This window comes from Anabrus simplex, chromosome 3, assembly GCF_040414725.1.
Source record: "Anabrus simplex isolate iqAnaSimp1 chromosome 3, ASM4041472v1, whole genome shotgun sequence".
In the NCBI taxonomy this organism is placed as follows: domain Eukaryota; kingdom Metazoa; phylum Arthropoda; class Insecta; order Orthoptera; family Tettigoniidae; genus Anabrus; species Anabrus simplex.
In genome coordinates, this window is record NC_090267.1 from 315,749,601 (window position 1) to 315,764,827 (window position 15,227).

Consider the following 15,227-nt stretch of genomic DNA (forward strand, 5'->3'; position numbering starts at 1 on the left):
GTAGCACTCATTTCTGGGACGTCCAGAAGTAAACATTTCTTTTAAAAAAATTTCGACTTCCTTATAGGAAATCGAGCCCACGTTTTTTCGGGAGAACCGAAAACACCTTCACCATCTTATCTTGGCAATTACTTTGGCAAATGCTGAGACTGTATCTTAATCAAGACAGCGGTCTCTTTCTTCCTAGTCGTCCCTTCTGTTACCCACCGTCGCCGAAAAACTAAAACTGTTAGTGTGACCTTAAAACCATTGCAAAAAGCAAACATTATTTAGTTTTCGACGCTGGAATAAGATAAACGTTTAAACGGCATAATTATAGACAGCAGCCCACACGGGAATTTTCTAGATAGCGAACTTCACATTTCACCTCTTTGTTTTATGTACTATTCATCCCACAGGAATGCAACTTTGCGTGTCAAAAAATTTCACTTAGTTGGTCTAGTTTCGAACAGTGGCTCCTTCTATGAGAAGCTAGTGATGATGTTACTAAACTGTCTTCTCCCTAGTGCCTTAGTTTTGGATGGGGTATAGTGGTGGTAGTAAAATTCAGTATATTGTGAATTGTTGTAGCAGCAGATGACTTGACGGACAGGTACAATATTGAGAACTCATGAAGAACTGTATAACACGACAGAGCTAATGAGATCATCAATTAAAAAAATGAAAAGTACTGATCTAGGACCGAGGACTAACTGATGAGAGAAATCAGGAATTTCAGAAAACTGCAGGCAATACCGTTGAGATCGTTTCAAAAGTGTGAGAATGATCTGGGGCAGACTGATATACCCGAAAATGAAATCAACGATAGGGATGAACTTGACGGTTGTTCAAAAACTCTCCAGGCTTTAAAGTGGAATAAGAATCCAGAAGGTGAGGGTGGTTCTGGTAAAAGATTGAAAGGAGGTCAATGGGCTTAAGAGACAGTGATAGAATATCAAAACCATAGAGTAATAATAATAATAATAATAATAAAAATAAAAATCCCAACTTGGCAGGTTCGATCCTGGCTCAGTCCGGTGGTATTTGAAGGTGCTCAAATACGACAGCCTCGTGTCGGTAGATTTACTGGCACGTAAAAGAACTTCTGCGGGACTAAATTCCCGCACCTCGGCGTCTCCGAAAACCGTAAAAGTAGTTAGTGGGACGTAAAGCAAATAACATTATTATTATTAACAAATTATTGCTTTGTCTTATTCATCCACCACTGATCAATCTTTGAAAGTTTGTCACTCCTTTTACACACCATATCTCTGATTTTCTGCAGATTAATTTTAAGATTCCATTCCTTACAACAACAACAACATATTATTATTATTATTATTATTATTATTATTATTATTATTATTATTATTATTATTATTATTATTATTATTTCCACTTCTATTATAACGTCTAAATTTAAAGAGTCATTGTTTAAGAAGCCTTGCTCGTGGACAGTCGAGATTTTCTTCTGATGACGCAGAGCAAAGTTCTCTGCGAAACGTAAAGAATTTCACCGTATTTTCTTGACACGCATAAGCCCAAAAGCCTATACAGTATCATGTCTATAACTACGGGCCGTGAAAGCATCAATGGCAATAATAATAATAATAATAATAATAATAATAATAATAATAATAATAATAATAATAATAATAATAATAAACAAACTTTGCATAAATTATTATTATTATTATTATTATTATTATTGTTATTGTTATTATTATTATTATTATTATTATAGTAAGCATAAAGCCTCAGCTACCGATTTGCAGATCTTCTGAAGTAGGGCCAAGTAAGTGAGTTGCGTACTGATTTCGACTTTCCGATTGTGATGCACAGGAAACGGAACTCTTCTAGACGGTCTCTATGTATGAGTGCTTAATTTTATAGCAATCGAAAATACATATTCCGAATTTAAATGCTCTACCAAAGTGTTAAAGCTGGAACTAAAACAAAATTATAAACTGTCGCCAATATTATGTTTATTGTTTGTTAATGATGTATTCTAATCGAAAGGCTTTGAGGAAGGAGCTTCTCCGTGTCTCTAGAACCAAGATATTCCAGGCCTGATCTTAGCAGACGATATCATTCTACTTACATTAACACCTATCAAAATGCAAATTAGACAGATTTGTTGTTGTTGTTGTTGTTTTGTTGTTGTTTTGTTGTTGTTGTTGTTGTTGTTGTTGTTGTTGTTGTTGTTGTTGTTGTTGTTGTTGTTGTTGTTGTTGTTGTAAGGAATGGAATCTTAACATTAGTGATATGGTGTGTAAAATGAGTGACAAACTTTCAAAAATTGATCAGTGATGGATGAGTAAGACAAAGCAATAATTTGTTAAAACAATTGAATACCTACCCAAGGGGGGTAATAAGCAGCAATGGAAAACTGGCAGAGCAGATAAAGAGAGCAAAAAATGAACGGAGTAAGTGTTTTAGATAATGTACAAATATTGGATAGAAGGATGCCATACATCGAATAGCCTATGTATTCAATTCAGTAGCTGAAGCAAATCTACTGAATGGTGCAGAAATTTGTGGAGTAAATGATGGGATTCTTGCACTAGATGTAATAGTAAGTTTACCAATGTAATAAAGTGATTGCTAAGCAGTACTGCAAACAGTGCAATGAGAATGTGTTTATTTTTTATTTTTTACAAGCTGCTTTACGTCGCATCGACACAGATAGGTCTTATGGCGACGATAGGGTAGGAAAGGACTAGGAGTGGGAAGGAAGCGTCCGTGGCCTTAATTAAGGTTACAGCCCCAGCATTTGCCTGGTGTAAAAATTGGAAACCACGGAAAACCATCTTCAGGGCTGCCGACAGTGGGGTTCGAACCCACTATCTCCCAAATACTGGATACTGGCCGCACTTAAGCGACTACAGGTATCGAGCTTGGTAGAATGATGTGTGAAGAGACGAGTATACGGAGAGATATTGTTAAACGAATAGTTAAATATTGGTTGAGACTAAAATCGGAGGGAGAAGGTGAAATTGTAAGGATAACATACCAGCACTAAATGAAACGAAATGAGGACTACTGGGTGCATGGGGTAGACAAACTACTAGGTTACATACGAATGGGGTATTACTTGAAAGTATATTTTTCAAGGAGAAACACGAGACTGTGTTAGGTGATCCAAAGAGTATAATGGGGTGTAGAATGCCCTCCGGAGAGGCCTCGTGCAGGTCTTTCGAGTTGATACCTTATAGGTGACGTGCGTTTCGGTGATGATGAAATCTAATGCTGAAGACGGTACACACACCCAGCTCTCGAGCCATCGGAATTAACCAATGAAGGATAAAATCCCCGGCCGGCCCGGTAATCGAACCTGGCACCCCTTGGACCAAAGTCTAACACGTTAACCATTTAGCCATGGAACCGGACATCCAGGGAGTGAAATACATAGAAAGACACAATGAGAACAGTAAGAGAATACTGGTAGAATGCTCTAAAATAAGTAAAAATCTATATGAATGAAGATGCAGGGGGGTCCGCTGTCTGTATTTTCGTTTATTTAGGGATTTTTTCAGATTTTTATCCATTTTAGGTCAACACAAGACCGTATCAGTAGTTTTTTGTCTGTTTGTCTGTTTGCTCCACTATCACGGCGAAACGGCTGGATAGATCTCGACCAAACCTCATATTTAGTGTATACTCATCCCGAGGAAGGTTTTAGTATGCATAAGATCTTAAAATCTCTGAATAGACTTTTTTTTTAGGAAAACCAGCACAGTTTTCTTCCATTTATTCTTATACGATATATTTTCTGTAAAATCCGTGGACTATATTTGAAACTTTCCTTCATTATAAACAACTTTTGTTATGTACATAACTTCGCTTTCTCTTCAAATGACGGAGAAAATTACTATTTTCGGCATGTCCCATGCTCGGCATTGAGTGATCGAACGAAACGAATCTATAGGTTACCATGGCAACGTCTCTGACTGCTTGCCAGCAAGGATGTAACGTATTGCCATTTTCGTCATCATTCCTGTAAACTTGTGGTTGTTCCTTGGGTAGAAAGCCAGAGAGACGTCAATCGGCCATTCTGCGGGATATTGGCAGAATACCATTGGTGGTTACAATCGTCCTCGAGTAGCACTAAGGGGCTTGTTAATATTTGAACATTACCGCGGAATGTAGCCCATTATTTCACACCGAAAGGTGTTTTCTGGCATTTGCTATCGAAATAAAATGGCGTATGGCTTTTAGTGCTGGGAGTGTCCGAGGACATGTTCGACTCGCAAGGTGCAGGTCTTTCGATTTGACACCCATAGGCAACCTGCGCGTCTTTTTAACGTACTTCTATTCTACGTCTGTTTTCCGCTTTAATTTTTTCCCTCTGTCTTGCCTCTTTAGGCTTAGGTAATAACACCGTAAGTCATCTTCTTTTCTGCTTATCTAAGAATTCTTGCACTTAAAATTCTGCTCTGTTACAGCCTTCTTATATCCGTAACTCATACCACCACAATTTATTGAGGGGCATGTTATTTTCAAATACATCCACTTGATATTTACATATTTGTTCCATAAGGCTGTTACAATCAAAAGAACTTGTAGAAGGAATGACTCTTGATGAACGAAATGCTTGGGATGCTTTTAGAATGGTAGTGCAACAGTTCTTGGGAAACAATAGAAGTGAGAATTACATGAAACTGCTAGAGAATTTTATACAGAGTTATCGTGTACTTGGGTGTAGCATGTCGGTGAAAATGCACTATTTGTTTTATCATATTGATTTCTTTAGGCCAAATTTAGGAGCTGTAAGTGAAGAACACGGTGAACGCTTTCACCAAGACATTCACTGCATGGAAATCTGGGACGTTGGGACTGCGCTATGACAGGAGACTATGTGTAGGGTATAGTACGAGCAGAGGGGTCAGAAGAACATAAGAGGAAAAGCCGTTCTAACGTACATTTTTTAATATCACCATTGTTGGGTGAAGATTCAGTGTTATTCAATATTTTTGCTCTTATTATCACTAATTCTTGAGGTACTGTATGGTAGTTTTCTTCTATAGGACTGTAGTCGTATTAAATAAGCATGCAATATTAGTAGCTTTTAAGAAAATTGAAACATTCGCTATCATATTCAAAATATTGACTATTCATAATCAAAATCACCAAATTAAGCAACAAATGCACAAAAAATAAGATAAACAAAAACTTCGTCATATTTTGTTACGTAGTGTTATGAAACATCTCAAGAGATATCTTCGTCTTTTTACGACCTTGGCGATGAGAAAAGTATGTAATTAGATTATGTCGCATTTCATAAATATCACGGAAGTTTCACCTTACGTCGTTAAATTAATCTAGTCTCATGCTTACGAATATCCATAAAATATTCATGAGCACGCTCGACCTGAAAGAAAAGAATAGCGTAATACTTGCATATAATGAAGGATCTCATTAAGGAGGAACTGGAACATCCGAGGTTACACGATCAGACTCGGAACTGCTCCATTTCATCTTTGTGCAAATTACGACATAGTGTTACGATGATTATCATAATAACCATCATAATTGCAGTCAAGTCTTGGCCTTTCCGAAATAATGTGTGACGTCTTATTTATGTGGGAGAGCCAAGTAGCCTACGTTATTAATAGTTATGAAAAATTTGGAGCTTTTAATCATCTCCGATCTCAATTTTCTCAGATCGATATTGAACATTCAGGAAATTTCCGAGTGTATGTATTAATGGAAACAAAGTTTTCCCATCAAAATATTCAATTCGAGCTCTCTGACATATCTTAAAATTGATAACAATTGAATGGACTTTTTATTTTAAATGGATCTGGCATAAAAGCTTTGTGGACACCAAAGAAGTCACAAAAATTATGGCGAAAACACCACAGTTTTATGTAAAACTGCTTCCGTAAGCTTACTCAGTCACTTCAGACTGTTGTTTGTAAGTTCATGAACTTGTGTTCACGTTTGTGGGATGGACAAATTCTGAAATTTCCGAACTCATGTTGGCCTAAAACGGACGTAAGAAATAAATATTCAATTGGGCTGAATTACACTTAGTTGCAAATTACAATAATCCCATTTATAATGCGTAAATAGTATTGCTTTTTAACCATAAAGTAAAATGGCTACTTGACAGGTGAAGATGTCTTGACCCACAGTAAGACATTCGGGTTGAGAACTATGTGATCATCTCCCGCTTCTATTGGGTTTTACTGCTTTAGAATATTCCCCTGGTGGTCTTTTATACAAAATATACGGTTGGGTTAAATGTGATAAGCTGTTGTAAGATGCAAAAAGGTTAGCAAACTTAACGGTCTTCTAAGACTTTTGTCTGGAGCGTGAAATTTCATGGAAATGAAACATGGACGATAACTAGCTTATAAAAAAATGGAATAGAAGCTTTTGAAATGTGATATTACAGAAGAACGCTGGACGTGAGATGAATAGATCGAATCACGAATGCAGATACTGAATCGAATTGGCGGGATGAGATCGCCTTGGCTAAATTAGACCAGAAGAAGATATAGAATAATAAGGCACATCTTAAAACACCCAAGACTTGTTTAGGTGGTTTCTGAGGGAAGTTTAGGTGGTACGAACGGTAGGGGTAGACCAAGGTATGAATATGACAAACAGCTTAGAGCAGATGTAGGATGTAGTAGTCACGTAGGAATGAAAAAGCACAGGATAGGGTGTCATGGAGCGCTGCATCAAACCAGTATTTATTTATTTATTTATTTATTTATTTATTTATTTATTTATTTATTTATTTATTTATTTATTTATTTATTTATAATGAAAACATATATTTACAATGGAGTATCACAATGCAAACTTAAAAAATAAATGAAAGATGAAGAAAAATCATCTAATGACAAAAGTAGTTGAAGGAAATGAAATACGTACAAAATAACTGAAGAGACACAACAATTAACAATAAAACATGAAGGCAAAAGAAAAGAACGTGGAAAATTAAAGATTGAAATTAAAACGAAGAGAAGAACTTATAGCTAGCCACAGTAAGATAAATACAGATATAACACATAAGTAACGGTATAGTACAGTAAAAAGTAAATAAATATTACATTATGTACAATAGAGGGGACAGCAACGAGGAGAGGAAAAAAGGAATATGAAGAAAATGAGTAGTTTAAGTTAAGGAAGGATCGATTAAAGGAGGCATACGAAGAAAAAACGTCGCAGGTCCTGTCAGAAGATAAAGAGCTAAGGAGGGTTGGAATGAGGATAAATAAAGTTCTTTGAACAAGAGAGGCGGGAATACGGAATATGAATGGGTGGATTTATCCTGGTTTTGCGAGTTGGGACATGTAGGGAAAAGAAGGAATCACGTTCAGGAGAACGAAATAGACTCATGACGTCAACAACAACAATATCAACAACAACAACAATAACAGGCGGGTTCGACATGTCTCTCTGCATACAAGGGACCGAAATTAAATCTTCCTACCCAGAAATCTTGTGTGTAAATTGCGTCTTACTGCACGTTTTTAGATACAATATCCCATGGTAAGTTCCGATTAAAAGCCGCTTGTCTACTAACCAGAGGACCCAGATTAAATTCCCGGCCACGTCAGATTTATACGTATATTACAATTGGCTTTACGTCGCACCGAAACAGCTAGGTCTTATGGCGATGGGAGAGGAGAGCGAAGGAAACGCTCGTGGCCTTAATTAAAGTACAGCCTGGTGTGAAAATGGAAAACCCCGGAAAACCATCTTCAGGACTGCCAATAGCGGGGTTCGAACCTACTATCTCCCGAATGCACGCTCACAGCTGCGACACTCTAATTGTACTGCCAACTTGTTCGGTAGGTTAGATAATATTAACTGGATGTGAAGGCTGGTTGTCGGGCACATCATGAAAGGTAAGGTAAGGGTGTGTTCTGCCCGAAGGCAGGTCCGAACCTCCGCAGAGGTGAGCCTGAACCGGAGTTTACGTACGGTAGGGTGGCCAGTACCTTTCCGCTCCTTCATTCCCTTACCCTCCACCAACAGCGCGTGGCAACCCATCCACTTCTCGACCACGCCCAATGTTGCTTAACTTCGGAGATCTCACCGGATCCGGTGTTTCAACACGGCTATGGCCGTTGGCTCATGAAAGGTGAACGATGTTAATTTCTCCAACTCATAATTGAGGGGAAAATTGAAGTAAGACTGACTGTGACGAGACGAAAACATTCCTGGCTTAAAGACCTACTCCGCTGGTATGGATGAACTTCCATTCAAATCTTCCGAGCCGCTGTTTCGCGAGTTATTAAAGTCATTTGGATCGCGAACCTTCGTAGGAAGACTGCGTCCTGAGAAGAAGAAGAAGAAGAAGAAGAAGAAGAAGAAGAAGAAGAAGAAGAAGAAGAAGAAGAAGGCTAAGACTGGTTCGAGGCCCACTCAGCCTGCATCAAGAACACTAATTGGGCTGTTATCTGACAGTGAGATAGCGATCCCGGCCTAGAAAACCAAGAATAATGGACGAGAGGATTCGTCGCGCTAACCGCGCGTCAACTCGCAATATACAGGCCTTCGAGCTGACCAGCGGTCGCTTGGAAGGCCAAGGCTCATCAGGGCTATAGTGCCATGGGGATTTTCCCCCGATTAAAGTAACATCAATTAAGAAATGCCTTCCTGAAGCTCAGAAAAACATTAAAATGGAGCACTTTACGTGACCCCTTAGCTTTGGCGATGATCTTTCTTTAAAAAACGATAGCCTACATTCAAGGACGAATCAATGACCTTGGCATATGTATACATAATTATACACCCCTGCTACCCTTCCTCACAGCACGTGCAATGTCAAAACTACTAGCTGTGGCGCTATACAGATTGGTTAGCCGGAATGAATGACATCTTGTGCGTATCTCCGCTAATAATTTCGTTATTAATTAAGGAAAATAAAGGAAAGAGTTGGCTGATAAGACAACAGGGCTTGTGCAAATTGCTTTTTTAAATAATTCCTTTTTTTTTGCTTTATGTCGCACCGATACAGATAGGTCTTATGTTGACGATGGGAGAGGAAAGGCTTGGAATGGGAAGGAAGAGGCCGTGGCCTTAATTAAGGTGTGAAAATGGAAAACCACGGAAAACCATCTTCAGCACTGCCGACAGTGGGGTTCGAACCCACTATCTCCTGGATGCAGGCTCACAGCTGCGCGCTCCTAACCGCACGGCCAACTCGCCCGCTAATTCCTAGTTATAGCCGGCTAAAATGTGAATAAAAATTTAATATTTTTTCAAAAAGTTGGGGGGGACCCCTCCCCTAATCGCCGCTACTGGGTGGCCCTGTGGTCTGGAGATAGGGATCCTGCCTTTTACCCAGAGGCCCTGAGCTCGATTCGCAGCCAGGTTAGGAAATTTACCTGGCTCTGAAGACCGGCTCGAGGTACAATCAGCCTACTCGAGAACATTTAAGGAGCTATCTGACGGTGGAACAGCGGCTCCAGTCTAGAAAGCCAAGAATAACGGTCGAAAGAATTCGTCATGCTGACTTCGCGTCATGTCGTAATCTGCAGGCGTTCGGACTGAGCAGCAGTCTCCTGGTGGGCTAAGGCGCATCGCGATAGTGCCATGGAGTTTGTTTTTCATATTCACTTCATGAGAATTCTGAGAGTTAAGTTAATCCGAGTGTCAAGAGGCCTACTAATTGTATTTAGATACACATTACAGTGATAAATGTTGTTAAACAGGGGCGGACAGGGTCACATAGATTGTGGTCATTGTTTAAAGAAGCAAGACAATGTGGGGATCTTCACCACCGCTGGGAGATAATAAGCACGGAATATGTGGTCATTAGCATTATAGAGCTACTACTTCATACTTCTGTCGGCTGTAATAACAGAGTTCTAAACATTGTAAATCATGGAAACTACGCGAATCGCGTTAATGAACAAGTATTTATCCTGTAGGTATGAGAGAAGGGCAGTTACATTAATTAAAGAAGAGAGTTACCCATGACCGCGCTCTGGATTTTGCGACCTACCGGTAAAGTGGGCGCTGCATGAGAATTGGTTCCCAACTTTATGGGCCAAGATCCTACATTACATTCCCACCATTACGTGTAAGAACAGAAGTGACTGTAGGGATGAAATTAGTGTAGTTTCGTCTTCCTTGTAAGTAGAAATCAAGCGCTTTATTCATTAATTTAAATGTATTCATTATCAATTAGTTCCAGAATTAAATAATTTTAAATAATAATAATAATAATAATAATAATAATAATAATAATAATAATAATAATAATGTCCGCCTCTGTGGTGTAGTGCTTAGTATGATTACCTGCCTTCCCCAGAGGCCCGGCTTCTATTCCCGGCTCTGTCACGAAATTTGAACAGTGGTACGGGGGCTGGAACGGGGTCCACTCAGCCTCGGGAGTTCAAGTGAGTAGAGAGGGGTTCAATTCCCACCTCAGCCATTCTCAAAGTAGTTTTCCGTGGTTTCCCACTTCTTCTCCAGGCGAATGCCGGGATGGTACCTAACTTAAGGCCACGGCCGCTTCTTTCCCTCTTGCTTGTTTATCGCTTCGAATCTTCCCATTCCCCCTCAAGGCCCCTATTCAGCATAGCAGGTGAGACCACCTGTGCGAGGTACTGTTCCTTCTTCCCAGTTGTACCCCACCCAAAGTCTCACTCTCCAGGACAATACCCTTGAGGCAGTAGAGGTGGGAATCCTTGCTGAGTCCTAGGGAAAACCCATCCCAGGAGGGTAAACAGATTAAGAAGGAAATAATAATAATAATAATCATCGATGGCATCCACTGTCATGTTGCAGACGTGTAGATACGACACCATTTAGGCTACCTGCGTGTCATTTTTCACATTCCGTTATACTTTGCCAGATGGCAGAGAAGCCAAAAACTCTCCTGGGTGATCCATGGCTGAGTTTTAATACATTTCGTCGGGTAAACACCAAATGTCCCACCAGAGATCGTACGGCATGGAGAGTCTAACGACTCTTCCGTTCTTCAAAACTCCTCCTTTGGGTCTGAACCCACACTCATGGGATCCAGAGGCAGACACTCTAAGACGGATCTACAGAGGGAGCTATAATAATAATAATAATAATAATAATAATAATAATAATAATAATAATAATAATAATAATAATAATAATAATAATAATAATAATAAGGGTTCGGGTGTTTATAACATAAAAATTGCCCGAATTTGCAGGCAAATATGCTCTTAAAAATAACTAAATATGACCCCTAAAGTGGCAGATATGAGCAAACATATGTAGTTCCAACGAATGATAACTGCAGTCTTATACAATGGTGATAATCTCTGCTCCTGCAAACCAATGAAAATCGTGTTAGTTATCGCAATTAAGAATGCACCGAGAGCCACCGTGAGCACAAAACATTCAATTGAAATAAAATATAGAAAAAATACATGCCTCTATTTACCCATTTATCTGAACATTGTTATGTATAACCCTATGCGGTCCTTTGTCCAGATGGAGTGGACATACACGCTGTCCCTGTTGCAGTCCTTTGGCCAGCCCCGCTGGCAAAGATGTGTTCCTTTCCTTGTTGGTAATTCACTCTTTTACTGGGCGTTTCTACTAATGCCATCTAGTGAATAAACCTTAACTACCGGTTATAGCACGTTTCATGTTATACTTACGTATTCAAAAGCAATTAGGAAAACATGTTTTTGAACGTATGCCATGCTCCACAAAACAATACCTCACACCAAGGTATGTTACCAACTAAACCTTTATTCTTTACCATTGAAGTATACAAAGGAACATCGATGGATTCGCGTTCATTTTCAGAACACAGACGGAAATGTGATAACAGTCCTCCATGGTGGATTTTTATCACAATTGGAGAGCTTCAGTATGGTGTATGTCCTCCACGAGCATTTATCACAGCTTGGCACCTACGTGGCATGCTCCGTATAAGTCAACGGAGGTCACGTTGCGGTATCAAGTCCCATTCTTCAATGAGAGCCTGTTCGAGGTCCTTGAGAGTCTGTGGTGGAACAGGACCCCCACGAACACTTCTGTCAAGGCTATCCCACACATGCTCGATGGGATTAAGGTCGGAACTCACTGCTGGCCATTCCGTCTCTTGAATATCCAGTTCTCGCAAGACAGCTCCGGTGATGCGCGCTACATGAGACCTGGCATTGTCGTGCACGAGTACGAATTCAGTGCCAACACCGTATGCAGCAACCAACGCATGCTGTAGCAGTATCTGCTCGATGTACCTCGCAGCGGTAAGATTACCACGGACGACGACAAGATCCGTACGGCCATCAATACTGATGCCACCCCACACCATCACCGAACCTTGTCCGAATCGGTCGCCTTTCTGGACAACATTTGGCATGTACTGCTCACCACGGCGTCTCCATACACGTTGACGTCCATCACGCTGTATCAGGAAAAATCTGGACTCGTCTGTGGACAACATAGGTCTGCATTGGCGAAGTTGTCAGTTGACGTGGGTACGGGTAAACAGAAGGCGAGCTGCGCGATGTTGCTGCGGTAAACGGGGCACTCGAACAAGACGTCTGGGTCGTAACAAGGCCTTGGTCGTAAGGACACTTCTCTTAACCTGTTCCTTACTGTCTGGTCAGACACCATGACTCCAGTGACCCTCCTGAGGTATTGTTGCAGTTCTCTGGCAGTTACTGAACGCAACGCACAGATGGTCAGATATCGATCATCCTGTGAGGTTGTCATGCGTCCACGACCTTGTCCAACTCTCCTTGTGAACTGGACTGTCTCACTGTAGCGATTCCACAAGCGTTGAATAACTGACGGCGAGATATTGAGATCCACAGCAACACGACAAAAAGTCCATCCTTCCTGGATCAAAGTGACGGCCCTTGCGAATTTAACCTTGTTAAGTTGTCTCACGTGATGTGTTGGTTTACGTACAACGTGCTCAAATGACCGCAGTAGTCTGTGTACCTCACAACGACACACGGATGCACCGCTATTCACTTTGTTTTTGAAGGGTCACCTGACAGTTTAATGCATGGCTACGCCTAAGATGGAGTATACTAACTCGATTTGACATACCCTGAGTAGCTAAGATCTCAAGGTATGCTGTACGACCATTGGAACCCCATCTACCAAATTATAGTTCACATACCAAACGTTACAAAACATGTTTCCCTAAATTTTTTGAACTGTGTAGTTCATAAATAATGATTTTCCTTGTAAACTATATTGGAGTGACAGACTGTGGGGATTAGAAATAAAATAACGGAAAAGGTCTAGGCAGTGTCCATACGCTACTAGACATTAAAAGGCTTTCTTTATAGCACTTGAACTTCGCACACTTTGTAGAAGAGGACTTTTCCTTCGGCAGAAAGACATTCCTCTCCGAACTCTTAAAATGAGGCTAAATATGCTCAGAAACATCCAATTCGTGCCTTTTTCCAAGAAATAGCCAAAACGGAAGACGGAAGAGAACATTTCCTGAACATCCAAATAATAATAATAATCACAATAATAATAATAATAATAATAATAATAATAATAATAATAATAATGACTAGAATGCTGTCCCTTAGGAGTTCTTGCACGTGCTGGTACATCTACCGACATGAGGCTGACGTATTTGAGCACCTTGAAATATCACCGGACTGAACCAGGAACGAACCCGTCAAACTGGGCCCAGTCTGAACCTGTCAGGCCGTCAGAGGAGAAAAACTCTGGGTGCATTGTAAAATACTTATAAACGTCCTTATTATTCCGTTAAGTGATACTGTATTTCAGCATTATTCTGCCTTCTTTCAATATTCAATGCCCTGCTATTTTCTTATCCACTGACTGACTCTTTTAATTATTTATTTATTTTCTAAAATAATTTATGTCAAGGTGTTAACCCGCTACAGTTAAGGAACCAATGTCTGCATTCGGGAGGCAAGTAGGTTCCAGCACCCCCGTCGGTCGGCTGTCCTGAGGGCGGTTTTCTGTGGTTTCCCATTTTCACTTCGAGGCAAATGCTGGGACAGCTCCTATTCATAGGCCACAGACAATTCCTTCCACCTCCTTGCCCAATTTCATTCACAGTCATTCATTTCATTAGCTCCTCAACTAAGGTTGGCATCCGGAAGGGCATCCGACCGTAAAACATGCCATAAAATATCATTTCTCTACGTTATCCCCGACCCTGTATCAAGAAACAGGACTAAGGAGTAGACATACATACAAACCGTATTCCCGTGGTATGCGAATGTTACTGGATTCTGATTAGAATACAGTAGAGTTATAACAAAGTTCCAAGTGGAGTAATAATAACTGGGCCCTCTTCTACGAACCATGTATTTTAACGTGTGATTTCTCAGGCAAATACAAGCATGGCTGGGCCCTTGTTCTACTCACCAGATGCGCCTCCTGAAGAAGTGCAAGAAAAAGGAGAAAAAGTTAATTTTGAAAAATCACGAGTCGGGTCCTTCTTCGAGTAGAACGAATATACACAATAGCGTGACAATCGTGACACAATAGCTCATTAGGGCCTAAGGCCTGCCAAAATGACTCTTGCCCAGCCAGATGGCCTGCAAATACCGGAATGACACATGGTCAGCGTCACGACATCCTCAGCTGTATTGTTTGGTCTCGCTTGGCAGAATGATCCCGTTTGCAACCATAAGCACAGAATTAAACTACGTGGACCGGCCTGAAATCGAACCATCCTGGGTCTCTGAGTAAGACGCGGGCACGCTACCCCTACACCACGGGACTGTCGGCTGGTTAATATAGGCTACTTCTTCAATGAAGGGTTGCATGTTAATGCTTTCAGACGAGTTTACTGTATATCATAGCATTCACTACAAATTGGCCTGAACACTGTTCGTTATAAAATAGAACCACGCATGTTTAGTGGCAAAGTGTGTTTTGCTGATTTGCATAAATGTCAATTAAAGAGTAAAGCAATACATATTATAATATTATAAACAGCCCATTCAGGGGACGAGGAATACATTGATGCTGATTCTTTTGTACAAGAGTCCACTCAGAATTTTTTGTGTCAGTAAGCAAACATGCACGAGTAGAAACTGTTTAATAACCTATGCATTTTCGAATCCGAGATACAGGGTGTAGTTGTGATCATTTGGGCCTAGAACGACCAGAATAGCCGGGAACTAAAATACAGTACATTGTTATCCGTCCATTTTCCTGAAGCGAGTGGAGAAAAGTCACCTGTCATCATTGGGATTTAGGATGACCAAAGATGTTACTAATCATTCAACTAATTAATTTCTCCCAATGGCCCCGCATTTCGAAGAAGGTTTCTCTTG